This window comes from Mobula hypostoma, chromosome 13 (assembly GCF_963921235.1).
Source record: "Mobula hypostoma chromosome 13, sMobHyp1.1, whole genome shotgun sequence".
Lineage (NCBI taxonomy): Eukaryota > Metazoa > Chordata > Chondrichthyes > Myliobatiformes > Myliobatidae > Mobula > Mobula hypostoma.
In genome coordinates, this window is record NC_086109.1 from 73694716 (window position 1) to 73707564 (window position 12849).

At 40.7% G+C, this 12849-nt stretch overlaps 1 long non-coding RNA gene across 3 annotated transcripts in view; it reads right to left on the reverse strand.

Moving 5' to 3' along the window:
• LOC134355672 (uncharacterized) overlaps positions 1 to 12849 on the reverse strand; it is a 140887-nt gene that overhangs the window by 81728 nt on the left and 46310 nt on the right. Inside the window, exon 3 of one of the 3 annotated variants that reach the window (XR_010020154.1) lies at positions 3037 to 3158. The exons of 1 other annotated variant lie outside the window; for it this stretch is intronic. This is a non-coding gene — a long non-coding RNA (uncharacterized LOC134355672). Of the gene's footprint in view, positions 1 to 3036; positions 3159 to 5444; positions 6168 to 12849 lie in introns of those variants that run through there. One more of the 3 variants, XR_010020155.1, reaches the window with a different exon arrangement.

Here is a 12849-nt window from a genome sequence, read left to right on the forward strand (position 1 = left end):
TAACTCATATTACCATTGTCCATATATCCTAACCTCTAGTGGAATTCCAATAGTGTGAATAATTACTTTATTCACACAAGAGATTCTGCAGAAGCTGAAAATCCAGAGTAACTCAATAGATCAGGCAACATCTACAGAAAAGAATAAAGCATCAGTGTTTTGGGCTGAGACCCTTCATCAGGATGTATGATGAAGGGTCTCAGCATGAAACATCACCTCTTTATCTCTCTCCATAGATGCTGCCTGGCCTGTTGTGTTACTCCAGCACTGTATGTGTTATTTACTTCATTGTTGTAACCCGATCTAAGATATTATGAAATAGGGCTATTTTGCCCCAAATGTGATGGTTCATTTTCACACATTTCACTTTGCATTATTTCTGGTTACACTTTTGTGTTGAATGTATTACAGTGGTGAAAACATTAACAAGGCCTAATGACTCACTGCCAAAGCACATTCTTTAGATGACTATCCAGTGATACAATTCGACCAGCAACACAACATAACAAGCTGCCTACTGCTCTCCACTGTGTCACTGATGCTTGAGTCGAAGAGGTCATTTAAACTAGAAAATGAGATGTCTTTATACATTCCTAGTAGGAAATTGCCAATAAGGTGGACACAAGAATGGCTGCTATAAATGCATTCTCTTTTTGAGTCGAGCAGCCAAATCACACTATTAGCTGTGAATGTAAATGTTATGTTTATCTACACTATCCCCATGGAGATTTTTGCTGACTTGCTCTGAGGAGAAATTAGCAGCAGAGCGTATCTTAGCATCACTTCACCTGTGAGTCGACTGGGGTGATATACTGCATCCGGTGCTCCCGATGTGGCCTTTTATATATTGGTGAGACCCGACGCAGACTGGGAGACCGCTTTGCTGAACATCTACGCTCTGTCCGCCAGAGAAAGCAGGATCTCCCAGTGGCCACACATTTTAATTCCACATCCCATTCCCATTCTGACATGTCTATCCACGGCCTCCTCTACTGTAAAGATGAAGCCACACTCAGGTTGGAGGAACAACACCTTATATCCCGTCTGGGTAGCCTCCAACCTGATGGCATGAACATTGACTTCTCTAACTTCCGCTAGGCCCCACCTCCCCCTCGTACCCCATCTGTTACTCTTTTTAATGCACACATTCTTTCCCTCACTCTCCTTTTTCTCCCTCTGTCCCTCTGAATATACCTCTTGCCCATCCTCTGGGTCACCCCCCCCCCGTCTTTCTTCTCGGACCTCCTGTCCCATGATCCTCTCGTATCTCCTTCTGCCTATCACCTGTCCAGCTCTCGGCTCCATCCCTCCCCCTCCTGTCTTCTCCTATCATTTTGCATCTCCCCCTCCCCCTCCAGCTTTCAAATCCCTTACTCACTCTTCCTTCAGTTAGTCCTGACGAAGGGCCTCGGCCTGAAACGTCGACTGCGCTTCTTCCTATAGATGCTGCCTGGCCTGCTGCGTTCACCAGCAACTTTGATGTGTGTATCTTAGTGAGGGTCGTTTCCTGAGGTTTCTGAGGCAAGGTTTCTGAGCGTGTAGGTGACTCTAACATTGACCTTGAGAGCAAAGCCGGAAAGCGCAGTACAGTAGTGTAGTGGTTATCATAACGCTTCGCAGTACTAGTGACCCGGGTTCAATTCCAGCCATTGCCTGTAAGGATTTTGTACATTCTCCCTGTGACCACGTGGGTTTCCTCCAGGTGCTCCAATTTCCTCCCATAGTCCAAAGTCATCCTGGTTGGTAGGTTAGTTGGTCATTGTAATTAGGCTATGGTTAAATCAGAGCTTGTAGGGTGGCGCGGTTCAAAGGGCTGGAAAGGCATATTCCATGCCTTATCTCAATAATAAATAAAACAAACAAACAAATAAATGTATAGATAAATAAATAGATAGATAAAAAGAGCCAAGGATCTTATATTTGCTAATCACCATTTTACTCATATGGAAAAGGCAGCAGTATAGAGGCAATGTGAAGATGGAGTATGCTTGTAGGCACGCAGCTCTTTATGTGAAACAGAGTGCTTGTAGGACATTAAAAAGTCAACCTCAGCTTCAAAAATTGTCACTTCTCTGTTCAGGAAACTGACTGGACGGTGCTTCATTGAATTGAAAATTGAACCAGTTTGTCTTTGTTTGTTTGTTTCTGTATTGGTTTTCATTGATCCTACTGCATTTATTTTTTTTACTGTGAATGCCAGCAAGAAATGAATTTTGAGCTTCGAATATTCTGGGGAGTAAACAGCTGAGCTGCAGCTGCAGGAATGAGCTGGCTACAGTGCAGCTCAATGTCCAGAGACAACCGGCTCAATTCCTTTCTGCTCTCCAGGGTGGGCTACTGTCCTGAATTCTGCCAGAGATCCTCTGAAGATATTACGATGGACCTGAGTGAAACAATCCCTTGTTCATCCTTACCTTAGCAAATAATCACTAGTCTCTAGACTATGCAGAGCAGATTCTACAACATCTGCCATCTTAATTAAAAATAAACTAAGTCCATCTCGTCATAAATAATATTCTTCTGAGAAGATGTTAAAATAAGAAGATGCGTGTTTTTGATATTATCACAGTAACCATATTTTTTAGCAACACACACAAAATGCTAGAGGAACTCAACAGGCCAGGCAGCATCTATGGAAAAAGTACCCATCCTGCCGAAGGGTTTTGGCCTGAAATGTCAACTGTACTTTTTTCCATAGATGTTGCCTGGCCAGCTGAGTTCCTCCAGCATTTTGTGTGTGTTGCTTGGACTTTCCGCATCTGCAGATTTTCTCTTGTTTGTAACCATATTTTCTATTTGTTTTTGAATATAAGTTTTGAAGCGAACAACTTTTATTAAAATATTAAATCAGATTAATCTAGTTATTAGATTTGTGGACCCAACCATGAAATTCTATTTGTTCTGTTGTTTTCTAATACAGCAAGGCTTACAGATTTTAGATGCAATGCATGAGAAGTTAATAATTTGAATAATTAAATCACGTTTCTGCTCCAGATCCCCTCTAACAGAGACAAATCTATTGTTTTACAAGTACAGGTTTTAATCATCACAAACTTCTCATTTGACAGGTTACAGACTTCTCTTTGCCTCCACAGGGATTTCTAGCGTTTCTTCCTGGCGACCTGTAATCTTGACTGCAGACAGCCATTCCTGTGAGACTGGGGATAGATTTATTATATTTTCACAGCAAACAATGGAAGAGATTTGAAAAGAGCAGAATCTATCACTGTATATTCGATTAGAGAAGGCTTCTCAATAGTCTGTGCTTGGGAATGGCACCTCTTACAGGAATGGATTTACATTTGAAATCTGGAGGAGTGTAATATAATTGGAGTGAATTGCCATTTACATTTGAATTGAAAATGTTGTTTAAAACTAGCCAAATCTGCTGGAGCTGAATCAGTGATGAAAGCTATTGCAAGTTATTTCCTAAAATTTTTCCATTTCATTTTCAAAGTTCCAGTTTAGAGCACTACTTGGTGGCAGGAAATACCCAATGTTTCTTATAGTATAATAGAATACTAATTCTATAATGTAATGAGAATTATAATAGAATACTAATTTTCATTGGAAATAAAATCGGGAGTAAAAGTATTTTGAATCCAAATGTCCACAGTAAAAATTCTGAAGCCAGAGGTCTCCAGTAAAACTCAAATAATCCAATACCCTTGGGACTCATTTTACACAAACACTTGAAGAAAACATTACGATTAAAACATAGTTTTGTAATAATTGTCTCATGAACACATTGATTTGACAGGAAGTGCAGGAAAAAGAGCAAATTCCAGCTTTTTAAACAAGTCAAAAGATACAAGAACTCCGAACCATGGCTCCTGCCGGTGGCCGCTGATGTTTGCAACCTTGCCCAAGGCTAGGCTACACACATGACCCACAGAGACAGTAACACACAGACAATCCTGTGAGCCCATGGATAATAAACCCAAGATAACAAGGACTTAGTGTAATAGTGAGTGAGCCAGATGTCTGTCAGGATTTTCAAACAATTAGATGCTGGATTATCAGTTTTACTGTATCTTAATAGCTCAGAATCATTCGGGTAAGTAATCTTGTCAAGGTCAAGTTTATTGTTATATGCAGAAGTCCACGCCTGCACAAGTGCAATGTAAAACTTACTTGCGGCAGCATCACATAAGCAGCATTCACAAGAAATGCATAAATTCGTAAATTGTACACAATTTTTACAAGAAAACACAATAAAGACAAAACAAAATGTCTACTTCTGTACAAAGTGATCAAAGTGGTCATTGTGCTGCTAACCTTTAGTGAAGAGGATTTTGTTGACTGATTCAAAAACCAAATGGTTGAAAGGAAGTAGCTGTTCTTGAACCTGGTGCTGTGGGACCCTGGCTCAATGATAGTTGCAAAAAGATGGCATGGCCCAGACCCGACCATGAAGCAGCTAGTCAGGATACGTTCAAAAGTACATCTGTTGAAGTTTGTAAAAGGTTAGACGACAAGCGGAACCTCCTTAATCTCCTCCGAAGTAACGATGCTGGTGTACTTTCCTTGTGATTGTACTGAGAGCTGGTCATCTCATATGTTAATGCCCAGGACTCTAAACCTGCTGACTCTCTCCACCACCATTCCCCCGTTGTAGACTGGCACATGTTCAGCCTCTTTCTGCGCTCCGCAGTCAACAATTAGCTCTTTAGCTTTCCTGATGCTAAGTGAGAGGTTGCTTTTGCAGCACCACTCAGCTAGTTGTCCTTTCTCACTCCGGTAAACTGACTCATCACCACCTGTGCATCAGCATATTTGAAGATGGCATAGGAGCTGTGGTTGGCCACACAGTCCTGCGTCTATAGGGAGAAGAGGTGAAGAGGGGTGAGCTAAACACATAGCACTGAGATGCACCTGTGCTGACGGCCACCGAGGAGGAGTTGTTGTTATCATCCCTCTATGACTGAGGTCTGCCAATGAGGATGGCAGGTATCCAGTAGCAGGGGGAGGTACAGAGGCCCAGATCTTGAAGCTCGGTGATGAGTTTAGGTGAGATGATTGCGTTGAATGCCAAGGTGTAGACATTAAACAGCTGCCTGAAATTCAGGTTTCTGATACCTAGATGATCCAGAGCAGAGTGAGAAGCCAAAGATTTTGTATCTGTTGTTGGCCTGTTGTGGTGATAGGCAAATTGGAGTGAATCCAAGGTAGCCCTAAGGCAGGAGTTGATTCATATCACAACCACCCTCTCAAAGCACTTCATTACTGTTGCTGTAAGTGCCACCAAATGGTACTCATTGAGTCAGTTCTTCTTGGGCACTGGTACAATAGATTTAAATGAGGTGGAGTCTCAGACCGCAGAATTGAGAAGCTGAATATGCTCGTAAATACTTCAGTCATTTGGTCCTCACAGATCTTTAGCACTCTGTCATGAACCCTGTGGGCTTCTATGGTGAGCCATAGAGCGTTGCGCTTCTGGGTTTCACAAGCACCTGTATTTATTAATTGTTATCTTAACAAGAGTCATCAAGCCCTTGTGCTTTCTGTCCAAATTTGTCAAGTTGATTCTGATTGGCACGGTTTCCACTTTCTATGATCATTTAATGCAGACCCTCATTTAGCGCTGATCGCGGGATCCTTTGTATGGAGAATGATTTGAATCAGTCGTGCCGCCAATGCTCTGTTGGTATTCTGATGTTGTTTCCATCTCTGCAAGAGAGTCTTGTCGCTCCTCCACTCCTGGGTTCAGTCATTGCTCTCCGCGACAGAGTATGCCCTTCCTCCGCACCTGAGTTCTGTTATTGCCAGCACTCACCATGACAATAATCAATCAGGTATGCTGTCTGGATCAGATCAGATTCCTTTCATGGATTCAGCCTCTTGAAGGGTGCCCAGACATCAGCCTCAGAGACTGAAATTAGAGGGTCATCTGGAGAACTGGGGGTTCCTCTGGGTATGTCGTTGTTCTCCCGTTCAAAGCAGCACAAAAGGCATCTTCAGCTCATCTGAGAGTGATGGTTCATTGCCACTGCTACCCGACCTTGCCTTGCAGGAAGTTATCATGTGCAAGTCCTGCCACAGCTGTCGAGTATCCATCTGTGATTCCAGTTTAGTCTGAAGCTGCTTCTTTGTGATCACAGCATTGCAAACTGAATGTTAATTTTTTTCCTCACCCTTCAGCTTCGATTACTTTTGTGGCTGAAGAGCTGTAAGAGTGAAATTTAATAGAGAGACATTTAAACTTCTATACTTTGGCAGGGAGAATAAGGTGAGATAACACAGACCAATGGTTCCCAAAGTGGGTGATATCCCCAGGAGCGGTGGCAGTTTCCAAAGGGGTGATAAAGATAATGGAGTAATGGGGAAAGCTGAGGGATTATGCTTTTAAATTAAAAAAAATAAATTACTTATTATCAGTATTTGATCCCCAGTACCTCATAACTGATTACAATGATCATGTAAACTTCATCTCTTGCTAACCCACCGTTCTCTTAGATTTTGCTCGAAGCACATTGTACATCTTGAAAAGCAATGAAACACTTCTGTATTTGACATTTTTGAGAAATCTGGACTGAAGAAATTGTATTATTTCCGGGCCCAGTTTGCACATGATCACCCTTCACCACTGTAGTTCAGTGTTGGCTAGTGCAATGCGCATCCTCGAATCACACAGTGACACATTTCCTGTGAATGAGGGTATAGCATTCAATGGGGTAAAGTTCAGAATCTGTCCTTTTGAATAGTCTTGACTGCATTTCTCTGGCTCACAGTCCAATCAAGATATCACTGCGCCGCTTTCTATACCTTCAGGCAGAGAGTCGGGTTTTGACTGAGCAATGATGATGTCGTAACTTTATTGATGCACTTGAAGTTGGACTTCAGCAATAGGTTTAAGTAGTCATTAATCTATACAAAAATGGCAGAAGCAGAAAAAATGAAAAAGACGTGTAGACAGTATGGTGTGGAGTATCTGAAATATGGATTTATACCAGCACCAAGCCCAACAGCAGACCATGAGTCTACTGTTGGAAAAAGACTTTTTCAGATCAGACAATGAAACAGTTTAGGGTCCTGGAACATTTGAAGAGAATACACTCCGAGAAAGCAATCGAGATCTTGGCTTATTTTCAGTCACTATGAAAACTTTCAGAAATTGAAAAAACTTCAAAGCATGTTAGTCAGCACTTCACAACAAAACAGTAATGGTTTGTGTGCTTCATAAAACATTTCATTGCTCATTGTTAAATCTAGAAAGACACATACAATTGGAGAAGAACTGACTTTGCCAGCAATAAGGAAGGTTCTGAGTACAGTTGTGCATAGTCACCAGACTAACTAATTAAAATGACTCTGCTCAGCAAAATAAAGAAGAGTGGAAGAAATGCCTGGGAATATGGAAGACACATTGTGCCACATACTTAGGGCAACAGTATTTGCTCTGCAGTTGGAGTAAACTTTGCCAGGCAACTAATCTTTGCTTCTTGGTTTTGTTGGCTTCATTAAAGACAAAAACATGATTCAAGAGTTGTTTTTTGCAAGGGGACTAGAAACAGACATAAATGGGGAGTCAATATTTTGGGTTGTTGAGCAATTTTTCAAAGAGAAGGACATTCCACTCACCAATATTCTTGCATGTACAACAGATGGAGCACCATCAATGACAGAGGAAGCTGAACCTAACATATTTACCATTCACTGTGTAATTCACAGACAACATCTCAACATAAAAGAATCTAAGTGATTGGATGCACCAATCATTAAATACTGTTATCACAGAGTCTCAATGTGGACAAGGCAAAAGAGATGATTGTGGACTTCAGGAAGGCACAGGTCAAGCACACTCCATTGCACATCAATGGCATTGCTGTGGAGACAGTGAAGAGCACAAAGTTTCTTGGTGTGCACCTAATGGATGATCTAACCTGGAGCATCAACACCTCCTCACTTGTTCAGAAGGCATTGTAGCATCTACACTTCCTAAGGACATTAAGGCGTGCAAGGCTCCTCACTCCCATTCTATCAACTTTCTACAGGAGCTTCATCGAGAGTGCCTTGTCTGGCTGCATCAATATGTGGTACGGAAGTTGCAAGACATTGGACCACAAGATCCTACAGATGATAGTGAAAACCACTGAGAGCATCATAGGTGTCTCCCTCCCCTCATTAGTCAGATTTACCAGAAGCACTGCAGACAAGGGGCGCAAAGCGTTTTTGATCCGTACCACCCACCCCACAATCTCTTTGACCCTCTACCATCAGCAGGGAGTCAGGACCAGGACTGACAGACTGGGTAATAGCTTCTTCCCTCAGGCTGTGAGACTAATGAATTCCCTGCCACCACCTAGGTCTTGTCACTAGGACAGTGAGATGTTTCCTGTACTCTTTATTGTTTACCTGTGCTGCTCTTAAACATACATTTTGAATTACAGTATACTTTATTGACTTATTTATAGTATAATGCTTTGGTATATGTGCTGTGTGTGATATATGTTGTGTGGGTGCACCATGAACCAGAGGAACATTGGATTGTTTGGTTGTATAGATGTACAGTCAAATAACCATAAACTTGCACTTGGTAAATAAAATTTTTGACTATTTTGAGAGCTTTGCATTGAGAATGATGAACAGTTTTAACACTTGCTGCTGCATGCAGAGGTCAGATGGGTCTCAAAAGGAAACTGCCTGAGATGTTTTTATCTGTTTTTTGAAACTGTGATAAAATTCTTTGAAAACTCAAATGTTTCATTCTGTATTCAACTCACGAATATTAGGCACGATATGGCTTGTTTGTCAGAATATCTCGCAAAATTCAATTAAATCAATCTTTAATTGCAAGGAAGTTATGTGAATCAGTCATCTCCACATTTCTGTCCAAGTTAACTCTACTTAAAGTGAAACATTGAACAACATTATGACCCTTTCCAATTTCTGAGCCTCTCTGAGTTGGAAGAGAAAGAAAGAGTACCAGATAATGATCTTCAAGTATACTGTGCCCATCTGGAAGAGCATAAAGACATGCCTGATGGCATTTCAGGATCTTCTCTCAATCCAAGTTGCAGATTGGGTAGTAAATCCATTCCTGAACACTTATAATGAGGAATTTACAAGAAGGATGGAGGAAAATCTGATCTTACTACAAAATGACTTTGAGCTAAGGCTGAGGTTTAAAAAAAGCATATCAATACTTTTGGTTGTCGAAAGAAATCTCTGAATGCCATCCTGCACTATGGAAAAAGGTCGAGATGCTCTTTATTGCCTTTCCAACATCATATGTAGTAGAGCAGAGTTTCAGTGCAGTAGTCCAACTTTTAAAGCAATGAAAAGGACTTCATATTACTGAACATGGGAATATAAGACTCCTTCTGAGTGATATTCAGCCTGATGTTGAGAAGCTGATATCACTGCACTAAGCCCATCCATCTCAATGAAAGATGAAAAAGCAATGAAGTAGTGAATCTGCTAATGTACACTCTAATATTGATGACAAAAATTTTTTTTACTGTAATTTAAATAAAGAAATAATTTTATTTTGTAGCGTTAAGTAGACTTGAATATTTGTTTGCAATTATTTGTCACTACTTTGAATTTTCAGTTCCTAATTTCTTTCAGTGCATAGTAAACCAAAATTCTTTATAGTTTTTATGTAATGGTCCAAAAGGGAGAGGGGCATGGGAGATGTGGTCTGGATGTCAAGAAGGTGGTAATCCAAAAATATTTGGAAACCACTGATGTAGACTAAGAATGCATGAACAGAGGGCGATGGAAGTAATTACGTATACCATCAGAAAGGAGGTAAAGAAATCTGAAGGCACACAGTCAGTGATTCAGGAACAACTTCTTCCCCTCTGCCATCTAATTTCTAAATGCACATTGATTGCATGAACACTACCTCACTTCTTTTTTTATTATTTCTGTTTTTGCACTATTTTTAATTTAAATATTTAATATACATATATATACTTACTGTAATTCACTTAATTATTTTTTTCTCTATATTTATCATGTATTGCATTGTACTGCTGCTGCTAAGTTAACAAATTTCATGGCATATGCCAGTGATATTAAGCTTGATTCTGATTCGGAAATCCTTGAGACTGAGAGGCCATGTTGTGGAGGTGATTACAGAAAACTTCCGCTACTGTAAGTCAAACATTGAAGAACAGAGTAAGATAGTGGCAATATTATCTCAAACTTATATAATCATTGGTTATGCCATATTTGGGTTCCTGCATTCAGTTCTGCTAACCACTCTTCAGAATGGACGTGAAGGTCTTATAAAGACCTACTGGACAGGTTGCAGGGATGAGAGATTTCATCTTTAAGACTGGGAACATGATAGTTCTGCTTGGAGCTAAAAAGATTGAGAGGAAATCTGGTAGAGGTGGACAAGATCAGGACTCATTTAGATTGGAGAATCAGAAGATTAGATTAGATTCAAATTTATTATCATTGTGCCGAGTATAGATACAAAGCCAATGAAATGCATTTAGCATCTGACCAGAACTGCAAAGAATAGAGTTATTTACAAAATAACTGCGAATAAAAAAGTGCTACGGCACACAAATATAAAAGTACTGAGACAGTACAATATGGGTGCAATACTGCTTAGCGCTGTGATGAGAGGTTCAGCAGTGTCACAGCCTCAGGGAAGAAGCTCTTCCTGTGCCTGCTGGTGCGGGAGCGGAGGCTCCTGTAGCGCCTACTGTGTGGGAGGAGAGTAAAAAGTCCATGGTAGGGTGAGATGCACTTAGTTCCAGTACCAGAGGAACTGAAATTGAGTGATGAACAAAATGTAAAAAGGACATGCTAGGAAATAATCTTTTCTAAAAAGAAAAAAATCAGATTGCAGTTAGGAAGTCAAATTCACTGTCTTTACAGATAATGGAAACAAAATCAATCAGGGTTTTTTGAAATAAATTACATGGGCACTTTAGAGAGAATAATTTCCAGGGTAAAGTAGGAAAATCATAGGAATGGCACTGACGAGATTGCTCTTGTTGGAGTCAGTATAAAATTGACAGATCAAATGGCCTCCTTTGAGCATCAACAATTCAATGACTCTTTCTATTGATGATAATGAAACAGAATCTGTGAGGCATCTGGGACCTCGGTAAATGATAGGGGTCAAGGGTTTATCTCCTTAATCAATGCGAATCAAAAGAGAAAGAAACAGAATGGATGACTGAGGTTATGAGATAATTTGAACAAAATTACACTCAGTGGCCTCTTCCTGCTCCTGAACCTAATAAAGAGGTCACTGACTGATGTTCGTGGTCTGCTGCAGCTCTAGCCCATCCGCTTCAAGGTTCGACATGCTGTGTATTTAGACATGCTCTTCTGCCACACCACTGTTGTATTACATGGCTATTTGAGATACTGTCGTCTTCGTGTGAGCTTGAACCATTCTGGCCACTCTCTTCTCTCATTAACAAGGCATTTTCACCCACAGATCTGCTGCTCACTGATTGGTCTCTTTTCCACTATTCTCAGTAAGTACTAGAGACTGTTATGCCGGAAAATCTCAGGAGATCAGAAATTTCTGAGATACTCAAACCACCCATTCTGGCACCAACAATCACTCCACTTAATTCACACTTTCTCCCCATTCTGATGTTTCGTCCAATCAACAACTGAACCTCTTGACCATATATGCATGTTTTTGTGTATTGAGTTGTTGCCATATGATTGGCTGATTAGATATTAGCATAAATGAGCCAATGTACAGGTGTACCCAATAAAGTGGCCAGTGAGTGGACAAACCACAAGCAAGATAAGGCGGAATTGAAGATTAGATCGAAAGGAGAAAGACAAAAACAATTAAAACCCCTAAATTTTAAATTAATTGAAGTATGTCTTCAAATAGTTTCTCACCTCAAGCTCCTTTTCCTGCATTGGATTTCAAATGTAAATCAATTACTGAAGTCTTGGTCTGGCAAACTGGATTAATTTATAAATGTTGAAGTTATAGTTCACCACTCACCTTCAGGACTTGTAAGGTTGAAGGGATTGGGGTCACAAATGACCTCTTTAACAGTGTCTTTTTTTATATATATATATATATAGGCATCCATTAGTCTTGTGAGACCATGGATTTGCGCCTTGGAAGGTTTCCAGGGCGCAGGCCTGGGCAAGGTTGTATGGAAGACCGGCAGTTGCCCATGCTGCAAATCTCCCCTCTCCACGCCACCAATGTTGTCCAAGGGAAGGGCACTAGGGCCAATACAGCTTGGCACCAGTGTCGTCGCAGAGCAATGTGTGGTTAAGTGCCTTGCTCAAGGACACAACATGTTGCCTCAGCTGAGGCTCGAACTAGCAACCTTCAGATCATTAGACCGACACCCCTGAACCACTTGCCCACGCGCCAACAGTGTCTTTACATCCTAGGGTTCCTATAAAATTCCTCCCCTCCCCCTCTCACCTTAAACCTATGCTCCCCTAGTTCTTGATTCCCTTTGCCTGGGAAAAAAACTGCATGTTACACCTTATCTATGTCCCTCGGGCATAATTTTCTTCAGTGGTCTAATTTCTGGTTATGGGTCAAATCCAAAAACCCATGATGATCTTCAACATATGTCCATAAATGGATGAGTTTTATTAAACATGTCAATGGCAACCTGCATCTTTAAACATAACTTTATGTTCACCCTTACTCAGTGGGAGATAGTGTGCATGTGCAGCTGAAGGACTGTAATATAAATCCACGTGCAATGATCTATTTTAAATCTCTTCTCAGACTTTTTACAGGTTGTACAGTGCAATAGAAACAGGAGGCAAAAACTAAATGTAAGTTAAGTGAATAAATACAAATTGTGAAGATAGGCCATTGGTTTAATTCTTTACTTAACGTCTGGCAATGGAATGTTGCAGCATGAAGAGAGCTGCCTTGTT